The sequence below is a fragment of the Passer domesticus genome, chromosome 20, assembly GCF_036417665.1.
Source record: "Passer domesticus isolate bPasDom1 chromosome 20, bPasDom1.hap1, whole genome shotgun sequence".
NCBI lineage: Eukaryota > Metazoa > Chordata > Aves > Passeriformes > Passeridae > Passer > Passer domesticus.
The window spans coordinates 2775916-2786276 of NC_087493.1; the positions used below are offsets into that span (position 1 = coordinate 2775916).

General features: G+C 44.3%; 1 long non-coding RNA gene across 4 annotated transcripts; it reads left to right on the top strand.

Annotated features, from left to right (window-relative positions):
* Positions 1-900: 900 nt before the first annotated feature.
* LOC135284384 (uncharacterized) lies at positions 901-9988 on the top strand. 4 transcript variants are annotated; one of them, XR_010349790.1, is made up of 7 exons: positions 901-1564; positions 1656-3787; positions 3894-3993; positions 4470-4760; positions 4998-5357; positions 6289-6342; positions 7766-9988. It is a non-coding gene; the product is annotated as an uncharacterized LOC135284384 (long non-coding RNA). The 4 variants fall into 4 exon arrangements; XR_010349791.1 differs by having other exon boundaries at positions 3680-3787; XR_010349788.1 differs by having other exon boundaries at positions 901-3787.
* The last annotated feature ends 373 nt before the right edge of the window (positions 9989-10361 follow it).

Consider the following 10361-nt stretch of genomic DNA (forward strand, 5'->3'; position numbering starts at 1 on the left):
TGGAATCATGGAATCATGGAACCATGGAACCATGGAATCACAGAACCATGGAACCATGGAATCATGGAACCACGGAACCATGGAATCATGGAAGCATGGAATAATGGAACAATGAAATCATGGAACAATGGAACCATGGAACCGTGGAATCATGGAATCCTGGAACAATGGAACCATGGAACCATGGAATCATGGAACCATGGAATCATGGAACCCAAGAACCATGGAACCATGGAACCATGGAACCACGGAACCACGGAACCACAGAACCATGGAATCATGGAACCATGGAACCATGGAACTATGGAAGCATGGAATCATGGAACAATGAAATCATGGCACAATGGAACCATGGAACTGTGGAATCATGGAATCATGGAACCACGGAACCATGGAATCATGGAACCATAGAACCATGGAACCAAGGAACCATGGAATCATGGAACCACAGAACCATGGAAGCATGGAATCATGGAAGCATGGAATCATGGAACCATGGAACCATAGAACCATGGAATCATGGAACCACGGAACCATGGATTCATGGAACCACGGAACCATGGAATCATGGAACAATGAAATCATGGAACAATGGAACCATGGAATCATGGAACCATGGAATCATGGAATCATGGAACCATGGAGTCATGGAACCAAAGAACCATGGAACCATGGAATCATGGAACCATGGAACCATGGAATCATGGAATCATGGAACCATGGAACCATGGAATCACAGAACCATGGAACCATGGAATCATGGAACCACGGAACCATGGAATCATGGAAGCATGGAATCATGGAACAATGGAACCATGGAACTATGGAATCATGGAAGCATGGAATCATGGAATCATGGAGCCATTGAATCACAGAACCATGGAATCATGGAACCATGGAATGGTTTGGGTTAGAAGGGGCCTCAAGGACTGCCCAGCTCCAACCCCTGCCATGGGCAGAGGTGCTGCTCTCTAGATCAGGTTGCTCCAAGCCCCATCCAACCTGGCCCTGAGCACTTCCAAGGATCCCTTCTGCATTCAGAACCTCTTTGCTCGCCTTATCCTGCCTTTCCATTCCCAATTTACCCAAATTTGGATCATTCCAGGAGTTTCCCTGCTTTTCCTGCCCTTCTCAGGTTCCCCAGCAAATTGATTAATCCATCACCTGATGAATTGCAGCTCTTCTTCCCAGAACATTTTGAGAGGCTTCCCAGTCCTTTCCCACTCCCCCCCTTCCTGATGCTTCTGGAATCCATCTTTTCATGAAGAAAAAAGGGCTAACTAAAATAATTTTGGTTTGTCACCTCTATACAGCACCCATGGAACAACTGACTCTCATTTAACATCCCTGTGACTCTTGGAAAAATATTTTTAATCCCTAAATCTTGTAGGAGCCAAAAATAGAGCTGTTTAATCATGGAGCAGAAGAGAATAAACCTCTCTCCAGACCCACATAGTAAATCCTTTAAGTTTGAATGCATTTATTAGAGAAAAGAAAAAAGTTATGGATGTTTCAGAGGTCAGGAGAAAATGCCTGGGAGACCCATTCCAGCTGATCCATGGAGGTCACTGTTTATATTTTTTGCTATTTATGTGTGAAATGTTCTCTGAATGAAGGGCATTATCTGACAATTTACTGCTGATTTTCTCCAAAAGGTGGGAAAACAGATATTCCAAAGATCTGGCTCTTCAGGCAAGAAAATGCGATTGAAATAAATTCAAATTTTTTGCTTTGTGCCCTGGATTCCTCCTGGGAGTTGTGGATGGGTTTTGTGGGTGAAAACAAAGGAAAAAAAGAAGGGAGGCAGCAAGAAAGGAGGGAATTCAGAGGCAGGGATTTCCACCCGAGGAATTGTGTGGGGAGGACACTTCCCCTGTTTCACAACTCTCTCCGTGATGGCCAAAAATTGCTCCAAGTGATGCCTTTGATACCAGCTCTGTGTTTATCACCTGGAATTTCTGATTTCCCTCTTGTGTATCCCATGGATGGGGACATTTGGGAAGCAAGAATGGCAAAGATCTCAGCAATGTGTGGAAGGAAGAACAGCAGGAGGATCCTGTAGGAATGAAGATTGGTTTTTATGTTAATGTTCCCTCCGTGTTAATTAATGTTCATTAAGGACTGAGGTTAAATAATTTTAGGGAAGCAGGGATCTGTCTCCAAATCCTGGAAGATCCCTGTTTTCTAGTTCTAAACTTTATCTGCTTTCAGACAGTCCTGAAATAATAATAAATCATAATAAATAATAATAAAAATAAACAAAATATAATCAAGAATAAAGAATAATAACAACTCATATATACAAACAATAATAAATCATGTATACAAATAATAATAAATAATAATTAAATAATAATAAATATTAAAAATAATAATAAATGGGAAGGCCAAGCCTGGGAGCTTTGGGAAGTTTCCCCTGGGGATGTGGCCAGGAAAAGGATGTCCCTCTGAAAGAATATTTGGAGAAAATATTCCTGTTTTTTTCCTCCTCAAGGAGAGGTGGGGGGGATTTAGGAAAACTCTCAATTTTCCTTGAATATGTTTTCCTTGTCTTTCCTTGTATTGGTATTTCCTTGTATATGTTTTCCTTGTATAGCCACCAGTTTTTGGGGATAGTTTTATCAGAGATGGGAGTTTGGGTCCTTCCTACAACAGGGACATGGAAAATCTTTGCTGAGAGAGCTTTTTTCCCTCTGGAATGGGAAAAATGATGTAGGTTTGTAGATGGGGTCTTATATTTCAATCATAACAAACCTTACAAGGTCCTGAATCCACAGAATTGGGACCAAATAAGCGGCAAGAAAGTTCAGAGTTTTCTGTTGTTATTTGCTCTGATCCTTTTTTATAGGAGCATATTTTTATAAGCTTTTGGAAAAGTAGTTTTTGAAGCAAAAGAAAAAAATAAATCATGTTTGGACACCTCGATTTCTTCTTGAAAGCATTCCAGAACTCTACTTTTAGGTTGCTAAACCAGAATAAAAATAATTATCACACATGACAATTTGCAAAAGCTTTTAATTATCAAAACTCCCAGGGAAAAAAAAAAAAAAAAGGAAAAAAAAAAGAAAAGAAGTGAGGGAGGGAGGAAAAAAAGCAAAAATCTCAAGAAAACTTGCAACAGGTTTTCTCTAAGCATGGGTGGAGTGGAAAAAGTGAGCCAAGATAATTACCCACACTTAGTCATAAGGAGCAGGAAACACAGTAAAAGAAAAAAAATCTAATTGGGGCTGTTTTTCATATATATATTAAGGTGTTAATTTCCATCACATCATACAATGCAAGAACTTGGGATGTGGAGTGCAGGATCCTTTGCCTGCAGATGAAATGATAGAAAAAAGGCAAATCCATGTGCAGATGTTGATGTGCCCACAATTAAATATCCACAGAGCAGCTCGGGCAGCAGTCTGTGCTCCTGGAGGGTTTTTTTCCTTTGCTTTCAGCCAAAAGTTGCTGCCCCTTGGACACAAAAACAAGAGACAAGAGCAGGGCTGCAAAGCCACCAGGCAGGGGAGGTGACACAGAGAGGTCCCCCCCCGTTGGTCACAGCCCAGGTCTGATAGGTGAAGGACAGCCACAAACCCTCAGGGTCCCTCAGAACGACCACAACAACCCCCAGCTCCTTCAGAAAGAAATGGAAAATTCATCTTTGTGCCACAGGCATCCCTTTTTTCCCCCACAGGAACACGACATGCTCCTCTTTGGAGGGCTCCAAATCTGAGTTCTGATGTTCTGAAACGATTTCATTGTGAGAGGAGTTTGACCCATCAGTTGTTTTCAGCTTCCAAAGGTCTGTGCACTTTAATATCATTATTAATAAACACAAATCAGGTCCCTGTGACCAGCTTGGGGGAGATTTGGGAAGGCAGAACTTATGGAAGGACGTTTTTTTCCAGGATTGTTCAGACCCCTGGAAGGCAGAAGGGAACTGAAAGGAGGAGAACTTGGGATTGCCAGCACTGCAGAGGAGGAGGAGTTCAGGAAAACCAATAGAGGGTGAGAGTCTGAGGCTTTCCAAGAGCTAAACCTCCCTGCTGGTGTGGAGTGATGCATGATCCATCTGGAATGGGAGCTCTGGATGCCTGGGAAGCCCACACTGGCTAGGCAGGGTGTTGGGCTGGCTCGTGGTTGTGTTGTGCCCTTGGTGCCTTGGAGGGGCACCTAGAACAGAGGCTGGACAGAGTTAAAAGGATAAAATAGGTATTTATTAAAGGCCTTCAGTACAAGGCAATGCAAAGCCTTGCAGAGGTGAGAATTTGAGAATTTGAGAGGCTTTGAGGATTTTCTATAAATTCATTTCCCACACAGAGGCTACACCCAAGGTGGACGATGGTCACCAGCTCTTGGGGCAGATATAAGTTCGGTCTATTTGCATATCAGGGGTTGATTGTCCAATTACAGCTTCAGTAATGAAGTCACATTCCCCCAGTTTGCTCCCCTCCAGGTTCATTTTTGTTTCTATTTTTTGGCAGAGTGTTCTTGTGTCTCAGGCCTGAAGGATTGCTCTGCCTGCCCAACCTGTGAGGAGAGCTCACTAACCCTCTGTATGGAGTTCAGAGTCCTGCACTAACGCAGCACAGGAGCTGAAAAAACCAAAAGCTAAAAGCTGAAGGCATCGCCCTGCCAGGGCTGTGGGGCTGACACGTCCCCAGGGGTTTGTTGTTCCAGAGGGTGATGGTGCTCCAGGCCCTGCTGGAGAAATCCCTTTTGCAGAGATGTCAGCTGGAAAGTCACCTCTGAGCGAGCGTGGAAAAAAACCAGAGGTGAGCAAACAAAAAACCTCATCTGTTTGTGTTCACAGGGCCTCTCCTCCCCTTGGTGCTGTCTGTGCTGGAGGATGGCATTCCCTGGCTGCTGGGAATGTTCTGGGTGGCAGCTGGCAGAATGCATGCCAGGGTTAAGAGCTGGCTTTGCCTGGGCACTGTAATGTCAGAGACAATTCCTAAACTGTTCCATGAGTTCATGTCTCCCTTCCCTTCTCCTCTTCCTCTCTGTTCCAGCTAAAATTAGCCATGCCCAGCACTGGGAATGGCAGCACAGGTACCTGTCAGGGACAGCAGAGGCCTGGCTGTCTCCAAAGAGTCTCAGGAACACCCTCTGAGTCACTGGGCTCCAGATGCCAATCAGCCCTGGCAATTAGGGATCCTAATTTCCCTCCTATCTGCTCCACTGAGGGAGGTGATTTTCACTGTTTTATTCTTCATCTTCCACACCAGCAAAAGAAGGAGGATTAAACCAATCCAAATTTGATTCCCAAAACAACAAACTCCCCAGGTACTCTTTGGGATTAAGAGGATCCCTTTGGTAGAACAGCTATGAGAACTTCAGCAGTGACATCTGTCAAAAATGGGCCTGAGGAGGTGAGGATGCCACCCAAATCAGTCTCCAACCTGCCTTGCCATTGTTCTCCGAGGCCTACCTGTGTTATTTAGAATAAATGGATAAATGGATGATGTAGCAAGATAAATGGATGGAGAATGATTGAAATCCAGGCCATTCAGGGCTATCAGCACTTTCCAAGCCCCCACACCCAAATCATCAAGACAAAGTTGTCCAGAGAAGCTGTGGTTCTGCCCTGGGCTCCTGAATTGTCCAGGGTTGGATGGGGTTTGGAGTGGAAGCTGTCCCTGAGGATGAAATGAGTTGATCCTTCAGGCCCCTTCCAACCGAAATCATTCCATGATTCTCTGATGATTTATTCAGGGTTTTTTGTTGCTCCCAAGCCCAAAGCTGCAAACAGAAATGTCAGAGAACCCCAGCGTGCTCATCCCCAGCACCCCTGAGCCTTGTGGTGCCACTTCCTCTCCCTGCCCTCCTCTTCCTCCAAGGAATTCTGACAGCCTCATTCCTGATCCTCCTCCTGAATCATGTGGGATTTTTATGGGCCATAAATCCTTTATTGGTCACTTTAATCTGATTTAAAGTGTTGCACCCAGTAAACACGGTGTGCTGTTTGCTCGTGGAGAAGGACAACCTGGGGACAAGCTGGGGACAAGCTGGGGATGGGAATGGTTGAGGGGGCCTGGATGAGGAAGGATCCCAGGCTGGCCCTGGAGGGAGGGACTCTCCCTCGGTGTGAGCTGCTCCCATGAGCTGTCACGTTCCACCTCAGTGACTGTCAAAGCTCTGCCCAGCCTCTCCTGCTGACTCGTGGCCAGGGGATCCCTGGCAAAGCAGGCAAAGTCTCTGCTGGGGGAGGGGAAAAAACCCACTTTTAAAAAAGAAATAAATGGGTGCTGGTTTTCTGGTGGTCTCTTTTTAATTGCTTGTATTGCCCTGCCTTCACTGCAGAGGTCAAAGCTGCTGGATATTGGCAGAGGATGCAGGGCCTGGCTCCTACCTGAGGTAAATATTGGCAAAATTGGAGGGGAAAAGGCAAATTCATGGAAAGATTTATGTGTTTGTAAGGATGGGGATTCCTGGCCAAAGGAAAAGCAGAAAAGACTAGCTGACTTCTCCAAGAGTGAGCTGAGAACAAGTGAGCAGGACAATGTGCTGAGGCCCATCTGCCTTCCTTCCCCTGCCAAAGGTCTGCTCACAACCAACTCCCCTGGATCACAACAAGCTCCCTTGGACCCACACCTCCAGCACCACTCCAAACTCTGTCTGCCCAACGCTTCCAGCATCACCTTGTAGCAGAAAATCAACTTTCAACCCAAATTTCTTGTTTGAATTGGAGGGATTAAGGAAAAAGTGACCAGCAGGGACAGGGGAGGTTCATTCCTGACAGAGCTGTCACAAACCTGTCTGGAAGAGTGGCCCTCCTGTGCTGTTGTCATAGTTGAGACAGTCCCAGTACAAAACAACACACTCCATTTTCAGAAGGCTTCAAACCTGTTTTTATTCTAGCATTCATGTTTTTATACATTCTTATAAAACATAAGTTTACACTTTGCTCATTGGTCACCAGAGACAAACAAAGTGCTCATTGGAAGAAACAGTTGCAAGTTTCTCTTATTTCTCCTTCTTTCTTTCTTGGTTTCTGTGTCAACGACCTTGGTAGGAAATTCTTCCAGGGGTAAACACGGATTCTCTTATCAAACTCCTCTCTGGCTCACAGAAGTGGCTGTAAAACCTCTTCCACATCCCTGGGACTGTCTGTGCCATGGACACACCCTTCATGAGGGCTGAGGGGACACTTCAACACTTATCTTTGGCACAAAGTGCTCTGGAACTCCATAAAATTCTCCAGCGTGAGAATGTCGGAACGTCCAGTTGTGCTATCCATGAAAAATATCAATTAAAAATAAAAATATCACAGCAAAAAGGTGTTCATAGAGGTGGCCAAGCACTAGCTCCTTGTGGCACAATGAGGAGGATGCAAACCCTGCAATGCACAGAGGGAAGGATGATAAAATATTGCCATCTGTTGGCATCCTGAGCAAGGAGATCTCTCCACATTCCATGCTGGTTTGCTTGTGGACAGGGAGAGGAGAGATGGGTCAGCAGAATAGCCTAGAAAGGAATAATTTCAAAAGACAATGCTCTTATTTTTTGCAATTTAAAAAAAAAATTGTTTGGGGATTCTAGGTTTTGATCTCCATCTACTCCTTCCCACCCATGGTATGTCACCACACAGGTTTGGCCAAATCCTGAATCTGGATTTCCAGGGTTCCGGGTTTGCTCTTGGGAAGTTGTCTATCCAGAAAAGAACCCCTCAGGGAGAAGCACTTTAATATCATTATTAATAAACACAAAATCAGGTCCCTGTGACCAGCTGGGGGGATATTTGGGAAGGCAGAACTTATGGAAGGATCTTCTTTCCCAGGATTGTTCAGGGCCCTGGAAGGCAGAAGGGAACTGAGAGGAGGAGAACTCGGGATTGCCAGCACTGCAGAGGAGGAGGAGTTCAAGAAAACCAATAAAACTCCTGCTGCTCCTTCCAGTTGGAGATAGAGGAGCCCCTTTGTGCCAGACATTGCCATGACCTCAGAGCATGGAGTGCCAGGAGAGCCTTTCCCACATCCATGGGGATTTCCAGGGTGTGAGGAGCTGAACATCTCAGTGTTGATGTGTTTGCAGGTCCCAGGACGAGGGAAGAGATGAATCTGACTCCATATTTCTTAGAAGGCTGATTTATTATATTATGATATTATATTATATTATAAAGTGCTACACTAAAGCTATACTAAAAACAATAGAGAGAAAAGAATACATCAGAAGGCTGGGAAAAGAATGAATAATAAAAACTTGTGACAGACTCCGAGAGTCCAACACAGCTGGCTGTGATTGGTCATTAAGTAAAGACAATCCACATGGACCAATCAAAGATGCACCTGTTGGTAAACAACCTCCAGACCACATTCCACAGCCATCAGACAGTTATTGTTCACATTTCTTTTCTGAGGCTTCTCAGCTTCTCAGGAGAAAAATCCTGGTGAAAGGATTTTCATAAAATATCATGGTGACACCCCAGGTCCTTTGGATGGAACCCCAAAGATCAGCAGCACAAACCCTGGTTTGTCACATCCACAAACCCCAGGCCTTGGCTGCCAACCCAAATCTCTCTTTGGGCCTGCTCTGGAGGATTTGCAGCTGGAAGCTGGAGATGGGAGGACCAGGCTGTGAGATTCCATTTGGAGTTGTGCTCATTGCATGGGAAAAACACCTGAATGCTCTTGAGCTGTGGCAGAAGCTCTGGGACAAGCCCTGCCCCACCCTGGCAGTGCCCAAGGCCAGGCTGGACAAGGGTAGGAGCACCCTGGGGTGGTGGGAGGTGTCCCTGCCATGGCAGAGTTGAGTGGGATAAATTTTAAGGTCCCTTCCAACCCAAACCATTTCATGATCCCATGAAAACTTGAGCTGGATGGGTCTCTTTTGTTCTGCCATCTCTTCCACATTTATTCCAAGTGTTTATCCATCCTCAGCCTCCTCCATTTGACATCTGAGGGCTCCACAGTGCTGCCCACCCTCCCTTGGATCCATGTCTCCAGCATCACTCCAAACTCCGTCTGCCCAACTGTTCCACCATCACCTCGTAGGAGAAAACCAACTTTCAACCCAAAGCTCTTGTTTGAATTGGAGAGATTAAGGGTGGATGAGGAAAACAGCATCATCCTCCCGGCCAGACAAAGTGAAACTGTGTTTTAATCACAAAGAAAGGCAGATGTTTCCACCTCAGGAACAGAGATTTTGGTTTGATCAAAGGCCCAGAAGGGTTGGAGGTGTCTCACTCCTGGCTGGGAGTTATGAAAATAATGGGCATGCAAAAACAATGGCATGGCAAACAGTCAAAATAGCAAAGATTCATATTAATTTATTCTTAAAAATTAAGATTTTAAAATAAGAGTTTCAAAAGTTGAACAGAATATTTTTTATTCCATTGTTTTTCAAACACTGCAGGTCAGACAAACTGCTCCAAGTAATGAGGTTTTTGCAGTGAAAGTGATAAAAGAAAAATGCCTTGCAATTGTTTTAGGCAAGAAAAAGTTGAGAGGTTTAAGTAAAATTTGCAACAAAGTACTGATGGTGCAGGCACTGGTTTTATCCTACAGAACTGGTACCATCAGTTTGCTGAAAAGTTAAAAAAATTATTCTTATCAATTCTTGCAGCCATTTCCCAACATTCCATTCTAAGCAAAACTTGATGATTTCACCATTTCCCTCAGAAAACTACAAAACCTCATCTCCTCCATCTGCTTTTACTTTGAGCTACAAATATGTCCAAAAGAAGAAGAGTGATGCCTCCAAAAAAATATTCCTGAAGAAAAAATTAAAAAAAAAGAAAGAATTCTCGATAAAAACTCGAAGTTGCCTGTAAATCTTCCCATCCCACAAAAACTTGAGTTTTCCAAAACAATTTTGTGCAGTAGGAATAAATTTTGTAGAGAGAAGAACAGACCCACCCAAGAACATCCAATAACCCTGTGGTGAAAGCTCTGATTTGGGATCTCAGCTATTCCAACCCAAATATTCCCCCTGTCTGCTGGAGAGGACTCCTCCTGCCTAAAGCCAGGAGCTACCCTGGATCTGGGAAGCTTTGCTCCAAATGGATACATTCCTAAAAAAAAAAAAAAAAAAAAAAAAAAGAAAAAGAAAAAGACAAAAAAAGGAGTTGTGGTTTTAGTGAATCACGGTGAAAAATTGTCCTCCAGAATTTCTGTCAAAGTTGGGGATTAAAGGAGCAGGAGCTCAGGGTGGTTCTGCCATCCCTCATGGGCAGGAGATTCCCCAGGGATTTTAGGAATGGAATGGGATTTAAAGAATGGAGTGGGATTTTAGGAATGGGATGGAATTTGAAGAATGGGATGGAATTTGAAGAATGGGATAGGATTTGAAGAAAGGGATGGGATTTAAGGAATGGGATGGGATATTAGGAAATGGATGGGATTTTAGGAATGGGATGAGAATTTAGGAATGGGATG